This window comes from Phyllostomus hastatus, unplaced genomic scaffold (assembly GCF_019186645.2).
Source record: "Phyllostomus hastatus isolate PE091 unplaced genomic scaffold, TTU_PhHast_1.1 phas_contig_150, whole genome shotgun sequence".
NCBI classification, from domain to species: domain Eukaryota; kingdom Metazoa; phylum Chordata; class Mammalia; order Chiroptera; family Phyllostomidae; genus Phyllostomus; species Phyllostomus hastatus.
In genome coordinates, this window is record NW_025333611.1 from 12313350 (window position 1) to 12333592 (window position 20243).

General features: G+C 40.7%; 1 protein-coding gene across 2 annotated transcripts in view; it reads left to right on the top strand.

Moving 5' to 3' along the window:
• The window catches only part of GABRB2 (gamma-aminobutyric acid type A receptor subunit beta2), a 246346-nt gene that overhangs the window by 103641 nt on the left and 122462 nt on the right, over positions 1–20243 (top strand). The window lies entirely within an intron of this gene.

Below are 20243 nucleotides of genomic sequence, written 5' to 3' on the forward strand. Positions count from 1 at the left end.
TTCAATCCATATGGAGCTGTATTCTTTCAATAATCAAGTGGAGAGCTTTTAATAAGCCCAGGCTAAACATTTGGGTGAGCATTTTTTTTCTTTTCAAAAGATAGCTGCTTGACTACGTAAGTCCTTCACTGCAGTTCGGTCGGTGCAGAACGGAGGGGAAAGGCCGGGAGGGTGACCTCAGTGTTGCCCGCGCATCCGCTCTGGTGCATTTTCCGCCTGCAGCCTGTGTCCGCGATCTCACCGAGATGCCGTGCCTGTGGGAACTTCAGTTCTTTAGTCAGAGCGCCCACTCTGGAGTTCAGGTTCCCCCTCTCCTACCCTACCCGTGTGACTTCGACACGTGTGTTTATTTACCCTGTCTGTCCTTGGCTTTCCTCCTGTGTGAGAAAACAAGAGGGCAGTAATGCCCACCTCCTAGGGTGGATGTGAAGAATAAATCGTGATAACCATGGAAATTGCCTGGCCCAGAATGTGTGCATCATGCATGTTACCTCTTGTTACCTGCCTTATTTATGTTGTCTTTTTCTTCATGGTTTACTCAAAAAATGTGCATAATTTTGAGGTTCACTCTGTCTTCGATTGTGTGAATATTGTTCCACAACACGGAGTTTACTTCAAAACTCGGCTGATCATCTCTGCAGGGAAGGAGCTGTGATTGGAAAGCCTGTCACTCACAGCTTTGTCACTCAGCAGCCGTCTGTCCTCACCTCTAACCGTCTGCTCATCGGGAGAGTGGCTATGTCATTAGAGCCCACGGTCCAGCCGTGAAAGGATCAGCTTGAATTTCAACATGCCTTCCATTTCTTTAGGAGGAAGGCATTTCTGGTCTCTAATAATACGTTCACCTTTGACACACAATCGAAGCAGAGGCACTTAACATAATGTGAAAAAATAATTATCCCTGCAACACAACAATGAACAGCTTTCTGACTGGTGATTTTGCTAAGTGCTTTTTCCTGTACTGCCTGACATCAGTCTATACCTATGTAAATACTTTGTTTCAAAGAGGTACCACATAACATTGGCAAGAATGCAACAAATAAACATTTTTGCTTTAGTCTGGGAAACAGGTTTTTTTTTATGCCATGCATACTGAATGGATTAGATAAGAATTTAGAAGAGAAATTAATTTTGTCTCTTGAGGAGAATAAAAAGATTAATGTGAAAAAAAAATCAGCCATTTTCATAACTGAGAGAATTCCTTAAAGCATTCTGTAATCAAAAGCCTAATAATCATAAAAAAGTAAGAGGCAATATCTTTCCTCCCCTAAGGGTTTAATAAGTATCTCTCCTGCCATAAAACCACATTTGTAAAGTCATTTCTCACGCACAAAAAATGCATAGTTAAAGCAAGGTAATGAGCCATAGGTAAGGGAAAATGAAGACCACAATGAGGGAGAGAGTGCGTCCTCCCCGAGCAGCTGGGGATGGATCGGAGCTTCCCAGGCCTGGAACTCTGTCCTGGCATTAAGTCCTAGTGCCCGGCATCAGCGTGGGACTGGCAGGGTCTCTTGAATTTGCTGGAGTCTTAAGGTGCTTAACAGAAAGTGCAAAACCAAACTAAGAGAAAAATCCAGACGATTTGTGCCTGGCCTGGTTCTTCTGTTCTGCTCTCTCTGGGGATCTTCCTGTACTCTGTATGCAAGCCCTTTGACCCTTGAAGCATTATTTCTACTCATACATAGGCCCTGCAGGATGGACAGTGATTAATTTTTTCACCTTACTCAGCCGGTCAGTTGTTCTTGTGGAGGAAGGTGAATAGAAAATCCTCATATACATTTTAGTGGAGGTGGCTAGCCTCTGTCCTCTTCTGGTTCTGAACGCCTTTTTAACCTGTGCACCGCATCATCCGGTTTCAGCCCGAAGTTTCGCAGTCTTGAGTGTCCAAGCCTCCTTTCAAAGCTTGGGAAGTAAAACTCTCAGAACACAAGAATTTAAGAGCATGGGAGTCAGGGAGTTCCCTTCACCCATTCACGATTCCCATCCCTCTCACTACCATTTTTCCAGTGCTTACCACGTAACAGGCACTAGGATAAACCTTTTTCACATGTTACTTTAACATTCATGGCTACTCTCTAAATCGGGCCGTACTGTTACTAACTTAGAGAGGAGGAAACAGACAGGACGGATAGCGGACCAGCTGAAGTCCCAGACCGGAAAAGGAGCAGAGCCGGCCGCGGGTTTTGAACCCGTGGCTGTGCTGCGTCTTGCGCTCTGAGCTTCCATCGGAGGCCTGGAGTCAAAGGCTAGGAATCATTTTCCTCACGTTTAAGATCTCCCCCATAACCTTTCTCTTTGGTTCCATAAGACAAAAATGTATCTGATGTTTTTCCCCTTTCAAAAATTCAACCGCAGTAGTTGAAAGTCCCAATAATAATGAATTTACAGTTCAACCTGCGTGGCATTTTTCACTAGAGCCGTCAATAGGAGTGTGGATCAGCGGGACACCATGACTCTTGCCCCCATCTCTCTGATGACCTAAGTCCAATTTTTATCATATTCTACCACTTTGAGGAAAAAAAGTTAAGAGACCTCTGTGCTAACTTTTCTAGGAAAGCACCACTTCTATAATAAGTTGAAAAACATCGCATCTCAAATTAATCTTTCAGATTAGCTTGTCACTTGAAAGAAGGGCAAAGGACGAATAGTCCTCACCAGGAAACGTGGAGGAGGAGCATGCTCACAAGCACCAGTGCGGTGCCGCTGAGGCAGGCAGACCCAGCAACAGTAACAGTGCCCTGGCTCTTAGACAGCAGGAGGACAAGCCGTGGGGGAAGGTACTTGTGGTCATCTTCTTGAATTTTGCTTTGGGACTACCCAGTCTTATTGCTGCATCGACCACCGAATTTCTTCTTCCGTCTTGGTAAATTTGGTAAAGAGTCGTTGTCTACAGGAATCGAAGGATTATATAAAACACACACACACACACACACACACACACACACACACACACACACACTCTAGTGGCACAGGAGTTGTGTTCAGTGATACCCGAAATTATTTGTGTGAGGTTGTTCATCACGGTGACCCTTCTAGCACTGGGAACACAGAGGATAGCTGGTGTTGAGGTGATGCCTCTCTGAAATGAATATTCATCGCCACCACCTGCAGAGGAGGGAACTGCATGGGAGGAAAAAGCATGTCAGTCTTTTTCAGCGCAGCGTAAAGAAAGCCACCAAGTTGCTATATAAATGTATGCACTGCATGGCTGACTCAACGTGCCACCAACCAATACACTTGAAACTGATGCTCTGTCTTCCCAGCCTAACCTGTGGTGTGCTCCGGCCTGTGCAGGGACTGTGGTGTGCCCACCTGGGCCGGGCTGGAGCGTACTGCGGGTGAATGAGAATCTCCAAGAGCTGTGTGTGCAGGTTACCCTGGAGTCTGTCTTTGCTGACAAAGTGCCTTCAGATATGCATTTTCTAGGCACTTGGATTTGATGCACCGTATATTCTGAAGTCCATTCATTTGTGGTGGGTGAAATGTACAGACCAAACTCTCAGAACCTTACAGGCAAGGGTGGTGGCTTATCAATTTTGTGCTGATTGTTTCCAAGCAGGTGGTCCAGTACAGGGTGAGCATTTAATAAATATTTATGTAGCTAAAGAGGAAGACCTCTCTCCTTCTATTTCCTCTGCAAATCCTAATTTTCAAAGTTCAGTTTGGACCCATTTGTCTGTGATTGCTCTGATCAGCAGTAGATGTTCCGTATATTAGGTGTGATTTACTTAATTGGCCACGACAGAGGAAAAGCACAAATGACAGGTTGGAGGCAGAGAGACTAGTGTTAGCAATCCATGTGAGCCACAGTGGCGGCTTATGCACAGTAGGGAGTTGTGGGGTGGAGATGGGCGAGGGCAGCTCAGACTGCATTTACACCAGGTGAACTCCTTGCTGTGAGATGTGGGTGTTCTTTTCTATATTTAGTTTTGTACAACATAGCCTGGTGTTCCTATAAAATGAACAGCAATGAGCATCATTTTTGGTTTCCTCTGGGTAGAAATGAGGTGGGGGAAAGGAGTCACACACCAGGAGCTGATTGCTCTGGTGGTCCGTCTTTCCAGGCAGACACTGTCTCCTCCCTGTCTCCCTCCTCCGTGCTTCCCTTGGTCCTGGGGAGGCGGGCCGTTGCTCAGAGGGGAGGCGTCCAGTGTCAGTTAGCCACGTGACAGCTGATCTAGGGCATGGCACAGAAGGGACATATCATAGTTACCCATCATAGTAAGCGAGTTCCTGAAAGAGAGGGAATGAACACAAGTTGATGACTTTTTGTATTATAGTTGGCATACAATATTATATTCATTCCAGGTGTACAGCACAGCAGTGTGACATTGACATACCTTAGGAGGTGATCACCACGATAAGTCTAGGACCCATCTGTCGCCATACAAAGTCATTATGATATTATCGACTCTATTGCCTGTGCTGTATGTCACATTCCCATGACTTACTTAATTCATGACTTCTTCTTAATTCCAGAGAGAATGCTAAATACATGTGTGAATGTTCATTCAGGAAATAAATGTATATTACTCTCTAGATATATTGCAGGCTGATGTTTCAAATCTAGGAATAGTAATAGTTGTAAAGAAACTGTCCATTGCAAAATATCGAGATTGAGTCAAATAAGACAGCCATAGTGACCACCGAGGTGGGCGTGGGGGATGCAGCAAAAGCTATGATTTTTCAATCATTTCCTTTGGGCTTTGAGCCTTAGTTTATGACAGATTTCTCAAGCCACGTTTGAGTTACACGTTTAAAGCGAGAACCTGTTTTAGTGTGTCTGTATGTGAAAGTCATAGGGTAGCACGTTTCTGCTTATCATTGTCTCGTCCAAAAGTGCAGACCAGCCTTGCCAGGTAGAGATTTTTGTTACTGGAAGCATCCAAGTAGAATTTGGGTTACCATCTGTCAGGAGTTTGGGAGAAAGGGTTCTTTCATTAAAGAGGAAGGTTGGAATCAGAAAATTACGATATTCCAACCACTTTTTACACCTTACAACTAAACTGTAGTTTTGTTCAAATATTTGTCGTCTAAATCATAAATAAATGTATTTTATGCTGTATTTTAAACTAGCAACAATTTTACTTTCATTTTATATGTTTGCCCCTATAACATGCCATACTAAATTTTTTACCAAGTTGTACTCACCAGTGTGGGTTTTTCTGAAGCAAATTTCTGAATCTGGGATTACAATTTACATCAAAGAGTTATTCACTTCAAATCTGTTTTAACCCACTTCAATACCTTTTTTTTATAATACTGATTCAATAAAGAGATGAGGACAGTAGTTTTGTAGAATATTTAACCTAACATTTTTTCTTGTTCGTATCTTATTTTGTAAATAAAAAGATTCTACCATCCATTCATTATTCAGAATTACTTCTGAGACATAAGTATGAGTCAGGCCCTCTGTCGATCCCTGGTAATACAGCCGTAAGTGAGACATGGAGAAGCCTTCTGTTGGTATAGCTTGCAGGCTAGGAAAGAAGTAAAAATCAAGAGGTTCTTCCTAAGTAACACGAAACATCACATGTAAGTGGGGAAAGACTGGGAATGATATCTGCTGTGACGTGTGATCATTTCTGAGTTTACAACACTCTGACTCCACTAGTTCCTCTTCATTACATGGTCAGTGAGTTTGAGAAATTCTGGACTCAACACACTTAACCCTTCTGTACTGTAAGACTTCTCAGAGATGTTAATAAATAAATATGCCCAGTAAATCTCTAAGAAAAGAACATAGGACATGTAGTATTTTCCTAACACGTTTAATCATGGCATACTTTTCTTGAGAAACATCTTGGTGGAACTATTGCCGTGTGGAATGCATTTTGGCTAGATTGATGATATATGTGAAAATTCATAGCAAAGTCAGGTTGGGAATATTCTATGAAAGTCTAGAGATTCTGAAGACAAACAGAATCATTGTCTGCTTTTCAAAACTGTTCATAAGTATCTCTTAAACATGGAACAAAATACCCATCTGAAACTATTATAAATATTCTTCTCAAACTTCTGTGTTAAGTAAGGCAGATTTCATCAATGGATTTGTATGCCAAACAGAGGGGGCATATCTTTGAACGTTTATTCCATACAGATCTATAAAATATGTGTTTTAAAAGAAGTCAAGTGATCACACCCAGGCGTCGGGGGCACCACCTCTTTAAGACCGGGTTGTGGGTTCAGTGTGGCGTGGGAGAACGTTCTTGCTCTAGAGAGACTTGAGAGTGGCCCAAAGCTCTCCTAACCTGTTTGGAGAAGGCAGCGTCAGTGCTGACGTACAGTGAAGAAGAGACGCCCTTTCTGCTGTGCGGTCACCTCTGAGACACGTCTGAGAAAGAAGCATTAAAGTGGAAAGGTATGAAGTTGGACTCTGAAAACTGTCGCAGTGACTATCTCGCTACAAAGTCATGTAAACTCTGTCTTTCAGTCCGGAACCAACCCTACTGTCAGGGGCCAAAAGGAGACAGCAACACTAGCCAGAGGCACCTGCTTTGGGGCAGGTCTTCTCTTGTAGAAAGAATGTAGTTTTATTTTCTAAATTTCTAAAACCAAGGCACAAATGTGTCCATGGTGAAGGACACATTTCCCTTGCCACCTTCCCACCCGTATCCTTGGAAGGTATTTGAGTGTTGAATGAGAGAGTCAAAGCAGCAAAGCTTACTCTCGGAGATGAGGCTGGGAAAGGGGAAAGAGCGTTAAGATGTCATGGTCCCACACCCTGCAGTCTGCCCCCGTCCAGCCCCGTAAGTGGTTGGATGGCCGTGGGCAGAATTACAAGTTTCAGGGTTTCAGATTCCTCTTCTCTAAATTTAGAGTACTGGACTCCAAACAAAGGGGCTCCTAGTTCTAAGAACTGGACTCCTCGATGATTTGGGGATCCCAGACCATCGAGTGCCTTCTGGATCATTTACCCATAGAGCCTGGGAAAAGTGCATGGCTGCGTCATTCTAGATGGAGGCTGAACTTTCAGTGTGGTGTGACATGCAGAAAGCACAGGGACAACTCTGCCCTCAAACGCATGGGGTCAGAATGCACACAGACTTTTTTTTTATAAGACTCTTACCCTGTTTTTACTATTCAAGGTCCTTGAATGGATTAAAGCTAACCATCTTTCATGCCAGGTTTTGGGATGGAATGAATTGTACATTATTAATTAGCATGCTTCTGTTTTAGGGGAGGTAAGATAGTATAGTTATTAGAAAGAGACTTATTGAAGACAAATGCTAAAAATGATGGTGATAATCACATGTTGATTATTACCTATTCTGTGCCAAGGCTTTTATTTATTAATTCTAATCCTCACCATGCCAAGGCCTTTATATATATTAATTCTAATCCTATTCCATGTCAATACCGTTATATATATTAATTCTGATCCTCACTCTGAGTCTGCTTCTTCATTTGTATAGCCATACTTACTACATCATTTCCTTCCCCTAACTGCCTTTAATTGACATTTTTAGGGATAATTATTTGGTGTGTAAAAGACTGTCCTTGCTCTGGCTGGCGTAGCTCAGTGGATTGAATGCGGGCTGGGAACCAAAGCATCACAGGTTTGATTCCCAGTCAGGGCACATGCCTGGGTTGCAGGCCATGGCCCCCCAGCAACCACACATTGATGTTTCTCTCTCTCTCTCTCTTTCTCCTTCCTTTCCCTCTCTAAAAAATAAATAAATAAATAAATAAAAACTTATAAAAAATACAATAAAATAAAATACTGTCCTTGAAAACCAGGCTTGTACACATGGTGCGGGGAAAAGGTGGTTTACATCTGTGAGTACATGAAACACAGAGTTTATTCTTATATTAATATTTATTAATTATTGAATTATTTTCCATACAAGCAACTGTAAACCTGTTTTCCCCACCCTGTATTATACTTGGCACAGTGCCTAATACAATATAAATAACCAACTATTTGGTTAAATGTATTTGTTGCTTAAAAAGAGGTATATTTGTTACTGAATTTGTGTGTACTGTTTCATGTTTGTTTTTCCTCAATCATATATCTCCTGTTAGACAAGAATGAAAGGGTGAATTTACTGTTGATTTAAAAGCCCAAATTGATAGCCTTTTAGCTTAGTTGACAGTGAGAATGTTCTCCCATCATTTTAAGTATGCTAAAATGAGAAGCATTGTTATATCCACAATCAAACCATAAACTTTAATGCATTTCTTAATGGATAAAAGTAGCACCTTTAAAATTTTATTAAGTGTACTAATGGCCTTAGGTTAACCAAGTTGACACTTCCAGTGTATCTAATTTGCTTCGATCCTGGCTCCTGGCAAAGATGGTTTTTAATAAGTCGACTCCCTTCCTCTTGAGAAGTAGGTGCAGTACAATACACAAAGTCGTAAAGAAAGGGAAATACATTTTTTTAGTTTGGTAAAAGAAAAACAATAGCTTCCTATTAAGAATAGTTATTTTTTTATTTGCTTGCTTGAATAATAACCGCCCACACAGAACACTCACTTGCTATGAGGCACAAAGGCACGGACGTGTGTTTTCCTCCTTACGAGAATCTGACAAGATTCTCTCTCCTGTGCAGAGAAGGTGACTGGGGGATCCCCCTCGGAGGCAGCCCAGGGAGTCAGTCATCTAGTCATGGAAATGCCGGTTCTGCGGTGATCCACGAATTCAGTAGATGAACATCTGGTGAATTGGTTACTCTCTGCTGCATTAAGCTAACACCAGCTACTGTAATCAACCCCAAGATTTCAGTGACTTCAGCCAGTAGCAGTTGGTTTCTCACTCATTGAACAGCCTGGCGAGGTTGTTCCTTTTTAGCAGGCAGCTTTTTGTCATGCTGCGATTCAGAGACCATTTTAGGGTCTCTGTCACTCCCCAGGGCCACGGGTGGGAAGAGGGAGGGCTGCTGTGGTCCGAGCGTGACACATTGCACTGGCTTGCATCTGATGGACTCGTATCACGAGACGAGAGCAGGTGAGGAGGACCAGCGACAATGGTCCCCAGCTCGGCTTTATAAAGAACAAGGATTATGAAGTTGTATGTGTGTGCACATGCGTACTCACATGAGATGAGATCCTCAATTTTTAATAGTGAGAGCCCTTTATTGAAAAAAATCATCCAAAGGACAGGTTCACTATATTCATGGTTACTCCGGAGAGTGCAATTGGGAGCTGATTAAATATTCTTTTAGCATATCTTCTTGTAGTGTTTAAATTTTCTAGAATCGGTGTTAGGATAATAAAAACAAGTAAGCACAGTTTTGAAAGCCTGCGAGAAGCATGCCTGTACGTCAGGCGGGGCCGGGGTGAGAGGAGGGAGTGAGGGTGCAGGAGGTAAGGATCGTCGAGTGCCGGCTCTGCACTTGCAGAAGGGAGCTGTAGCTATGTGGTGGGCAGTCTACCCAAGCAAGGCAATGCCACACCAGCCCCCCAAATCCCAGCCTGGTGGCGCATTTAGCAGGTATTAGGAATATCTGATGAAAACAGCCAGTGGTCCAGCCCCGTGCCCAATGCCACTTTCATGTCAACATGTTTTTGAAAAGACCGGCTTTGCCTCCCAAAGTGATCACGTGCATTTCTGCCTCATCCCGGCACATCAGGTATTCTCTTGGATGCATTGACTAAGCACATTCTCTCTGCTCCAGCCTGGGTCTGCAAACTGGCCTTCTTCTCAGCTGCTGCCAGCTTGTATGAAAGCAATGATATGTAGTTATTTTAAAACGTCCTTCTTTTTCTTTAATACTGTCAGATCTCTTCAGAGGCTGCTGCTTCAGAGAGAATGAGTCTATCTCGTGCTGAGCAGAACAAAGACACGCCTCTAACATGTTGCACAGGGTCTCCATAGCACTCTGCCTGTCTCTTTCTGCCAGTTTCTGTGTAGTTTTTACTTTGCCTATAAAACTGCTGCTTGGAGTTGAAGTAAACAGTGAGTCAGATAAGAGCAGATGGTCTCTACCCATTGCAGGTATACATAAATAAGGTAAGGCCAGCTCGTCTGAAAGAAGGACACGTTTTCTGAGGCGGTACGAGTTGTAGTCAGCCATGACAAATGATTATGGAAATCTACGTGGGATTCGTCTGTCCCCTTCTCCCCAGTATCTCTCACGAAGTTATTCTTTCGTAACCAGCAGATTAATGAACCATTGCAGGAAAATCCACGGGGGATCAGAAACACAAGGATCATCCTATAAATAATTTCATTTTGTTGTACTTAATAATGTGCACCACTGGCCAGTGTACTATAGAAAGAAAATGGATTCTCAAAGCTTTACAGCACAGACTCCCAAGATCACTTTCAAGGCCACCATCAGACACACCACAGCTGGTGAATGCAGAGATTCATACCAGCGGTCACTGAATTTCTGTGGTTTGAAAATAGAATGGTGACATGTATGAAACTTCTGTTATTCAGTGTGAGTTTTTGAAAATAACTTGCTGGTGTCATGTCAATAAGCTGTGAATGCAGTTCTCCGTGAAGAATACATACTTGCATATCCCAAGTTAAGTTTTCCTGATCAACTTGACCAAACCTGAGGTCTTATAAGGAAAGGAGTTTGTTTTACTCATTTTTAAATTTTTTTAATATTCATGAAATTTATTTCCCTTTATCTACACTCCTTCAGCTTAAATCATGGCATAGTGCCCAACTTCTGGTATTTTGTAATAAGTAGGTTATATAAATGGCCATCATGATATCATTTATAAAAATCAGCTGAGTTCCTCTTTGGGATGGTGGCATTCAAAGAGAATACAGTCTATATAACTTTGATGTCGTTTTTTTCAAGGCAAAAACTCTGACAGAGAATTTCACAACTCCCTAAGTGTTAGAACATAATCTGACTTTTCCTCTTACTCTGAACACAGATCTCAGAGCCATTTTCAAAATAGAATTATAAAAACAATTAGCTTTTTATTTCTCAAAATTTACTGTACATGTAGACTACTAATTATTTAGAACCTAAAATTGTTAATTGTAGTTAAATAAACAATAACATTACTGTTATACTGGCTAACATATGTGTAGGTTGAGCCATATAAAACTGTGAAAAAGTCAAACACTTTTGATGGTTCTGAGTGATGGTTGTTCCATATTTTAGTTGTATTTTTGATGTGGTTGTGCAAAGGAGGCGAGCCATGTCTGCCTATGCCACCATCTTGACCAGAAGTTTTTCAAACATTTTTAGCTAACAAAAAATGCTTATTTCTTATAGTTCGATCTAAGAGTTAAGTAGTAGATTGCCACCATTCTACTGAAAAAACAAAAACAAAAACAAAAACCTTTTCTGGGATGGTATGAAATGGAATGCTTTAGTTTGCCAGAAATAGTTTTCCCTCTGAACTACTCGGTGTAAGTGCATTACCACAGTTATGCACAGTGCAGCCCCTCTGGTTACTCTGGGCTTCTCAGTTGCAAGGTGTACAGTCTGCCATAACCAGAGATGTCTTAATTCTGCGGGATTGACGTGAGCTGATACATCCACCTTCTGTGTAAAGTTGGGTTTCTGTGCGCGTATTCAGGAATACATGCACGTATGCAGAACTTTCGTTTTCAAGCCCCAGAGAATCCTCAGGGATCAACATTCACCTTTTTCCCCCTCCTAGAAAAAAATCATTTTAGGTATGCCCTGAATTGTTCTATTTTTCTCTTGTTGTTGCTATTGCTGTGTATGGATGGATACATAGATGGATGGATCAATTTATTCCCTCCCTTTCTGAAGGGAGAAAAGGGGGATAGAAGCAATTATGGGAAATGATCCATCAAAATCAAAACCAGCAGTGAAGTATTGCAGAGGCAGCTCAGCGTAGCACCCAAGATAAGAACATGGGCTCCACAGGCAGAGAGCCCCACAGCCAAGTCATACGTTAGAAACTCACTGACCGAGTGACATTGGACAAGTCACTCACCTCTCTATGTTGCAGGTGTGTCATCTGGAAAGTGGAAATAATGAGAATAATATTAACAATAAGAGCAAACACTTCATCTGAGCCAGCTGTTCTACTAATCACTTTCCTTGGGTGAGCGTATTTATTAAAAGGAACCATCATTTCCTTTGTTTTAAAGAGCCTGGCATCTTAGGGAGGGCGGGCGGCGTGCCCAAGATCTCACAGCAGCTAATAAATGGAAAATCCAGTGCGTAACGTACAGGGCTGCGGTGATGATTAATGAGATAATGCATGGGAAAGTTGTCAGCCGAGGGCCCGTGTTAGGTATTAAAATAGGGGACAGACTAATTAGAGAATGCCCGCAAGCAGTTTGAGATAATCTTTTAGAGTAATAATAAAGCACAAATTAATAGGAAACAAATCATAGAGACAAAGTGTATTTTTAGTGTTGATTATGTGAGAATGGATGGAGCCCCCTGTTGTATTAAAATAAGGGACAGAGATAACCAGTTTCACTGGCTTGATTTTTTTCTAGCTGTCGTTAGAATAAGTCCCATTATCACTGAGATGTTAAGTCTGTAATAAAATGCACAATGAACCAAGCAAAATATGGAAAAGCTCATTGCCCATTGACCATGTGCATTTTAGTTTCACATAAAATATAATCAGTTACTTCTTTTTAAAATTTTTTGCAATTATAATTTATATTCAATGTTATTTCGTATCAGTGTCAGGTTGGATTTCCCTTATGGGCGGTCTTAGGTGCAGCTCTTATGTCCTGAATGTGACTCTAGCAATTAGAACGGCTACCATGTGCTTCCTCCAAAATATTTCAATTGAACATCTGGTGTGATGGCTTCTGTTTAGGGGGAGCTGAGTTTTACTCCATTGCATTCTAGTTGAGGAGGTTGAGAATGTGGAAATATTACCATGGCCTGTAATTGGATCAGCAATTTGTGAGCTCAGATGTGAAGATAGAGAATGTTGTGAAGTGTTAAGAATGTAGAAATGGCTTTGTGGGAATATTTGCACTTCTCTCTGAGTTATTTTTGCTTGGGATAGATGAATTGTGTCCTTCAGAAATCCTCATCCACAGCCCTGGGGACCTTGCTAGTAGAATTAGAGAAACTGGGAAAAACAGTAAGAACATCAGTAGCTCTCGGGGCATTTGAGACATAGGAAAGGGACAGGATGAAAGCTCAACTTCAAAGGTCAGTAGGTGGGGAGAACAAATTCCTTAAGGGGTTCGAGAATAATGATGAGTAAAGGGATTTTAAAGTTCAAAATTTGAAACCCGATCACAAGGAGTAAAGAAGTAAGAACAAGCATTCGTGTGTCCGTGAACAAATATTCATAAGGGATTAATTGTGTTCAAGACAAGTTGCTTGACTCACTTTGTGAAGGAATGATGGTGTGGTTGCTGACTTCAGAGAAGTCAGTCGAGTTAGGGGGTTACGCCTCTCCTCTAGGCAACGTCACAAGAGGTACCAGTTCCAGTCAGTGAGGCTTAGGATGCTTCAGAGCACTGCATTCAAGGACGCAGAGGGTGAAGGTGGGAGAGACCCTCCTGAATGCTTGGAGGACAGGCAGAGCTTGGGCAGGCAGAGAAGGAAGGGAATGGGAAAAACAAGCAAAGGGGAAAGTAAAAGGTGTGTGGAGGGGTATGTAGAAAAGGTTTGTTCCCAAAAAAGTTCAGGAAAAGGTTTACTTGAAGATAAGTGGAGTGACGGAGAATCCTAGAATAGCTGAGACTATCACACAGGGCTCACCCACTCTGTGTATTCACTTTGGATGAAGAAATAGAGATGCAGAGAGGTGAGGTGCGTACAACAGGCTGTGAGAGCCTTGTAAGGAGTTTGGACTTCAGAGACAATGGGGTCTCTGAAAGCTTTTGTAGATCAATACGTTAATGTGAACTTCTGTTGCAACATAGAGGGTGCTATTAGAGCTAAACTAGAATGAGCAGGGGTGTGTGTGTGTGTGTGTGTGTCCTCTGAGTATTAAGGCAACAGGTATGAAGCTTTATGTTAGAAATAAAGCGATATTTCCTAACAGTGAGGGTGAAAAAGACTGAAATTAATGCCAGAAGATGATTTTGGGATCTCCTTTTTTTTGATCCTTAAGAGGAAAAATAGGGGTGGATTTTTACTTCTTACGGATGGGTTAAAGGTGAACTTCCCTAGAAAAGACAAATCAGTTGACCGCTTAAAACTCTTCCTTCTTGTATGTTTTTCCAGATAAAATCCCCTGATCGATACAAAGGAAATGTGCTCTTTTTAACAGTAAGCCAAAAGGCTGAGAGGGTTTTCTCATTTATTTGTAACTATATTTCCTTTTCCTTCATGCTGAACTCTAAAATATGAAGGGAGCAAAGACATTTGTAATGTTATTGTTATACTTTAACCCAACATGGAATTGTTTGTGTATATTGTTCTTGTTGCAAAAACCATTTATTTTTATAAAACAAGAAATTGTATTGATTAGCAAAAAGAACTGAAAATCACGTGGCCTCTCACTACACAGAGATGCCACTGTTCATGTATTTCCTCTTAGACACATTTTCCAGTATATAGATATATATTTCCAAAATGGGGCCCTATTGTGCATATTGTTTTGCAGTATTCTTTTTAAAAAGATCATGTATAACACAAAAAGATTAATATAGTGTGTTGAGAACATCTATTCATGTCAAGTATTTTTACAAGGATACTTTAATTCCTGCATATATTCCATTCTGTATTTGTACTCTGTTGCATTTACTCAAGTTTCATGCTGATGGTGTTTACTAATTGTTTGTTACTTTTCTGCTAATGCAGGAATAAGTATTTAAGGAATATAGGTGTCTGTGCACTATCTTTCATTCTTTCTTCACATGTTTCAGTAGAAAGATTTTTATTGCTACTTACGCGAAGCTCTCTCTGAGGCATGAGGATACCATGATGAACAAATTTGAGAAATCTTCATATTTTTATGGCACTCACCTTCTATTACGAGAGATAAAAAAATAAAAAAGCAAAACAATAAATGAATATAAGTAGTTAAAAAAATAGGCAGTACTATGAACATAACAGAAATGGGGGTGGTGATAGGGCCTCCTGCTGGGGATGGGAGGAAGGTGGTTAGGGAAGGACCCATTGAGTTGGTTTGACCTTTGAGTTAAGCCCTGAGTCCCAAGGATGAGCCCACCGTACTTAGGGACACAGCTTTTCCAGACTGACAGTTGTGAAGACAACGTTGGTGAGGCTGAAAGAGCTCGGAGGACTGGTAAAACAGAGAAAAGGATAGTGCGGATGGGCTTCAGGAGTCGAGGGGAGGGAAGAGAAGAGGTAGCAGAGGTGAGACCAAAGATTTGTGCAGAGTCCAGGTCACATAGGACTTCAAAGGTCAAAATAATAAGTCTGTGTTTTATTCTGAGAGTGGCGAATAGCCTTTGGCTGATATTAACCAAAGGAGACGTGATCTGCTTAACGTCCCTCCTACCGTGTGGAAGGAGAGGGGGTTAGAGGCAGAGACAGCAACAGGGGCAGTATAATCACTCACGGATCATGGCGTCTTAAACTAGATTGTTAGTATTGCAGACAGAGAGAAGGAGTAAGAGATTTGTGCTAATATTTGGAGATGGAGTTCTCAAAATGTACTGCTTAATTATTTTCTACAAATATCTCTAGGAGTGTAAATGTCAGAGCAAAGGGTATGCACAGTTTAGAGACCTCTGTACATACTCCCAAGTGTTCACAAGGGTGTTTGTACCATTTAACAGACAATTGTGGTTTCTACAGTTTACCGGAAAGTATGCACAATACTGGCATATTTACAAAAAAAAGTACTATAGACGTTTAGAAGATTTCAAAATGACATTATACATTTAAACACAAAGTCAGCAAAGCATTTACTGGAATGAAATTATTTTATTCCTAGAAGTGTATTTCTAAACTACCTAGTTCAATTGCCTCATTGTACAGCTGGAGAATTGTGAGCCCATAACCCTCTAGTGGTGGTCGTCTCCACCCATGCTGATGGGGTGTATGTCTCCTGGGAAGAATGGGGGAGACATTTTGTAGCATCATCCTACTTTTTTTCTCACTGAATAACAAAGCAATTGTTTACCATAATTCATAAGTTAGTTAGCTTTAGTTGTGTTTGTTTGTTTGAGTTTGAAATAGGTGCACAGACTTAGAGGGTTCTTCCAAGGTCAAAACAGAGGGATGAAACTGCTTAGGATATGAACCTGCTTTGTCTGACCCCGGAGACCATGTATTTTTAAAAGGGGGGTTAAATTTTATTTATTTACACACAGAAAAAATGCACTCACTTTCATACACAGTTCTGTAAGTTTTGACAAAGGCCTGAAGTCATGAACCACCACTGCAGTTAAGATGCTGAGCAGTGCTGTGACCCAGAATTATTCCCTCACACCGGCTCATTGTCGTCAACCCCTCCCCCATCTCAAATCCCAGGGACCCACTCTCCTGCTCTTTCTGCACGTAGTTTTACCTTGTACAGAATGTTATACAAATGGAAGCATAGAACATGTAGCCTTTCGAATCTGGCTTCTCTTACTTAACTGTCTGTGTTTGAAAACCACGGAGGATGTTGCACATATCCATACTTTGTTCTTTGTTATTGGTGAGAGTATTCTGATTTGTGGATATACCACAGTTTGTTTATCTCTTCATCTGCTGAAGAACATTCATCCTCGTGGCTCCCAGTGCCCGCAGTTAATGTAGAGCTGCTACAAACATTTGTGCGCGGAAGTAGGATCACTAGCTCACACGTCCAATGCGTGTTAACTTTATAAGAAGCTGTCAAACTGTTTTCCAGGTGGTTAATACTTTGTATTGTCACTGCAGTGTGCAAGAGTTTCCATTGTTCTGCATCTTCACCAGCTCTTGGAATTGTCAGTGGTTTTGCTTTTTGATGCTTTCATTTTAGCTTTTCTAATGGGTGTGCATAGGCCCTCATTTTAGTTTGTAATTTGATTTTCCATAATGACCTATGATGTGGTCCATCACTTCAGGTGTTTATTTGCCATCTGTACATCTTGAATTATGAACTGTCTGTTCATATCTTTTGCCTATTTTTATGGGATTGTTTGTTGAGTTTTGAGAATTCCTTATACATTTATATATTCTGAATACATAAATTCCTGTGTCAGATACATGATTTGTGAACATTTTCTCCCAGCCCGTTGTTTGTCTTTTTTACTCTTTGAATAATGTCTTTCATGTAGCAAAAGTTTTAAGTTTTGTTGAGAGCCAAATTATGTATTTTGTTTTATTGTTTGTGCTTTTCAGTTTCTGTCAAAGAAATCTTTGTCTAACCCAAGGTCACGGAGGATTTCTCTCGTGTTTCCTTTCCAGATTTTATAGACTCACATTTTACATTTAAGTCTGTGACTCATTTTGAGTTAATTTTTATGTAAGATGTGAAGTATGGGTTGCAGTTCTTATTTATTTACTTACATGTTTACTTACTTATTTATTTCAATACAGATGTTCCCGTTGATCCCAACTAGCTTTTAAGATTATACTTCCTCCAAGATTGCATTTGTGTCTTTGTCAGAAATTATTGAGCTTCTTTGTGTGGGTTTATATTTAGATCCTTCCGTTTTATTGACCTATTTTTCTATCAGTGCCACACCGCCACACTATCTTAGTATAGCTTAACAATGTTTTGAAATCGGGTAGTGTGAATCCTTCAACTCTGTTTTTTAAAATTGCTTTGCTATGTCGTTGATTCCCATACAGATTTTTGGATTCAGCTTGTGCATAGCTATAAAAATTTCTGCTTAGATGTTGATGGTGATGGAATTTTATTTATAGAACAATTTTGGGAGAGTAAACACCTTAACAATACTTAATTTTTAAACCAGGAACATAGTGTATCTCTCCATTTGTTTATGCTTTTGGCTGTGTGTGTGGTGTATGTATTGCCTGAGTGTGTCTGTGTGGCACTTTAAGGAGATGTATGAGGGAGAAAAAATAAAACAAACAAGAAAGTCACTGCTGAAATGATCCTTCTTCACATTTTGATTTCCTCCCCAGTCTGCTACTACTTTTTACTTTGCATAGTCCTAAGGTGATTATCATTGTTGTTTAATTCTCCCCAGGATGCTTAGTTGTAATTCATGGGAGGGACAGCCTGTAGTGCATTCATTCCATCTTGTTCAGAGCCAAAGTCCATCAGTTTTGATGGTGATGGTCTCGGCCCACCTTGCTTGGCAACACCATGGATTGCGGGGCATCCAGAAGTGGCTTATGTGTGCTTTTTCACTTTGAATAAACCAACTATTTCATAGTGTGGGGTCATTACATGTGAAAGACGTGCTTTCTACATGAAAGTTCAAAGGATGTATCTTGGGTGCATGCAGGCCTAGGAAAAAGAGTGAAACACACAACCACTCTTTTCAAGTCCAGTAGCATTCATTTAGATTCAGGAGTTTCTTCCATTCTTGACATTGCCGTGATGTGTCACTTAAAAACATGAAATGGAAATTGATGTGACAGCTAGCAGAATCACCAGGGTTCGCCTGGGAGCATTTCTGAGCAGGCATTGCGTTGCTGACACATAATAGGAGTTAGCAAGTAACATAGGATCTCACAATATCACCGTTTATTTAGCCCCAAAGAGAATACAATTTCCTGTGTACAAACACAGCTGACTGATAAACTCCCGTAGCATCCAAACAATAGTATGACCCCTACATCTTAACACAGTTGATTATCAAAGAAGTTCAAGTCGCGTTATCTTCTAAAACAGATAATATGCAGATTTTCCATTTTTATCTTCAAGAATTGGAGATCACTAGATGTGTTTTCTCGAGCACAATATAAATGGCTGATTTTGTCTTTATTCTACTTTTTAAGCCATTTGTAACAAAGACACATGCAAAAAATATATCTGGTTTCTTTTCTGATTTCTAGTTTTATATTTCATGAGTCTTCAGAGATGCTTTATTATGAATCAAGATGATCCTCTGGAGATGCTCAGCCTCATTCTTTATGAAAGCAGTGTTTCAGGACAGCCCAGAGCACGGAGTAAAGTGACCCACTAAAGTAAATTTTACCTACAGTTCCTCGATGTACCTTAAGGATATTCGTATGACTTTTGTTAGAATAGAAGTTTGAGTCTCCAACTGCTCACTCAGCAGTAGGGTAGGACAGAATTCAGAATGAGGTCAAAATTTGTGTATTTGTGAAACCAGGGGAAACATTAAAACTATTTGCAGCAGAGGGATTATACCTTTCCTCTAGAAGCTGTTCACTGTTTTTAAGCAGACGTGTTACAAGCCATATTTAAAAATTAATTAACCAAATGAAGATGCATAAATCTCAGCAAGAGTTGGAAAAACTCGGGGACTTCATGGCAGTTGAAGTGTATATTTTATCCACAAAATATGCAGACACGTGCAGGAGTGTGACAGGCACACTTTAGTGGACATCCGTTCATTCATTCACAATGGTTTCCCCAGGACAACACTACACTCTCAGGTTGCAGAGATGACTAATACATTATCCTAGGTTCTTTTTCAAGCCCTCAAGTAGGGCATTAAGAACTGATTTTAAAATAGAATGATAATTATCCTTTCAAATGAATATCTGGCCCTTCCATTTAGTCATCCAAATAAGGATGAGAGAGCAATTCTGTTGGACCCATAGGCTTTTAATGGATAAAACATGTCACAATATGTATGCAAATGCTTTATTCATAATATATAGCTTTTGTAGTTGACAAATTGCATTTGAATTATATATTTAATTGTCATAATAGTCTTCTGGTTAGAACAGGCATGTATTAAAAGCCCCATTTATATAGGTAATGGACCTGAAGTGAAAAGAAATTGCATAAATTTACATTCCGGACAAGGCGGAAAACGCTGGCCCTGGCACTCCAAGGCCAGCGCCCCTTTTACAGCAGCTCCCTGTGTCTCAGAAGTGAAGAGCGCAGTCTGCCGCTTCCTAGCCCGGGGATTAAAATTCCCACGAAACACTGATGGAGATCACGTGGCTTCTATCTGGGACGCTCCCTAAGTTTCGGAGTAAATGTTACCTCCCGTGGGAGACTCGCCTTCATGAGACCAGCAAGGATTTTCACTGACAAACTTACAAATACTACTGTAATAAAGTAACCCCTTTTTACAGTTGTATTGTCTCACCAGAAACAGCCCTGAGTACCCCACGTTGGGAAAGACAAATTAATCATGCAGTAATTCTTTGTTACCATGTTTCTTCCTGGATAACATATAATAAATTTCATGAGGATATATTCTCTTCACTTTTGTATTTATTGTCCGTAGCAGGGCACCTAACATATTGTTATAATCTTTATTTTCAAATGAAAAAAACATTTGCCTATATGTGCATAGTATATGTTCATTGTGCATG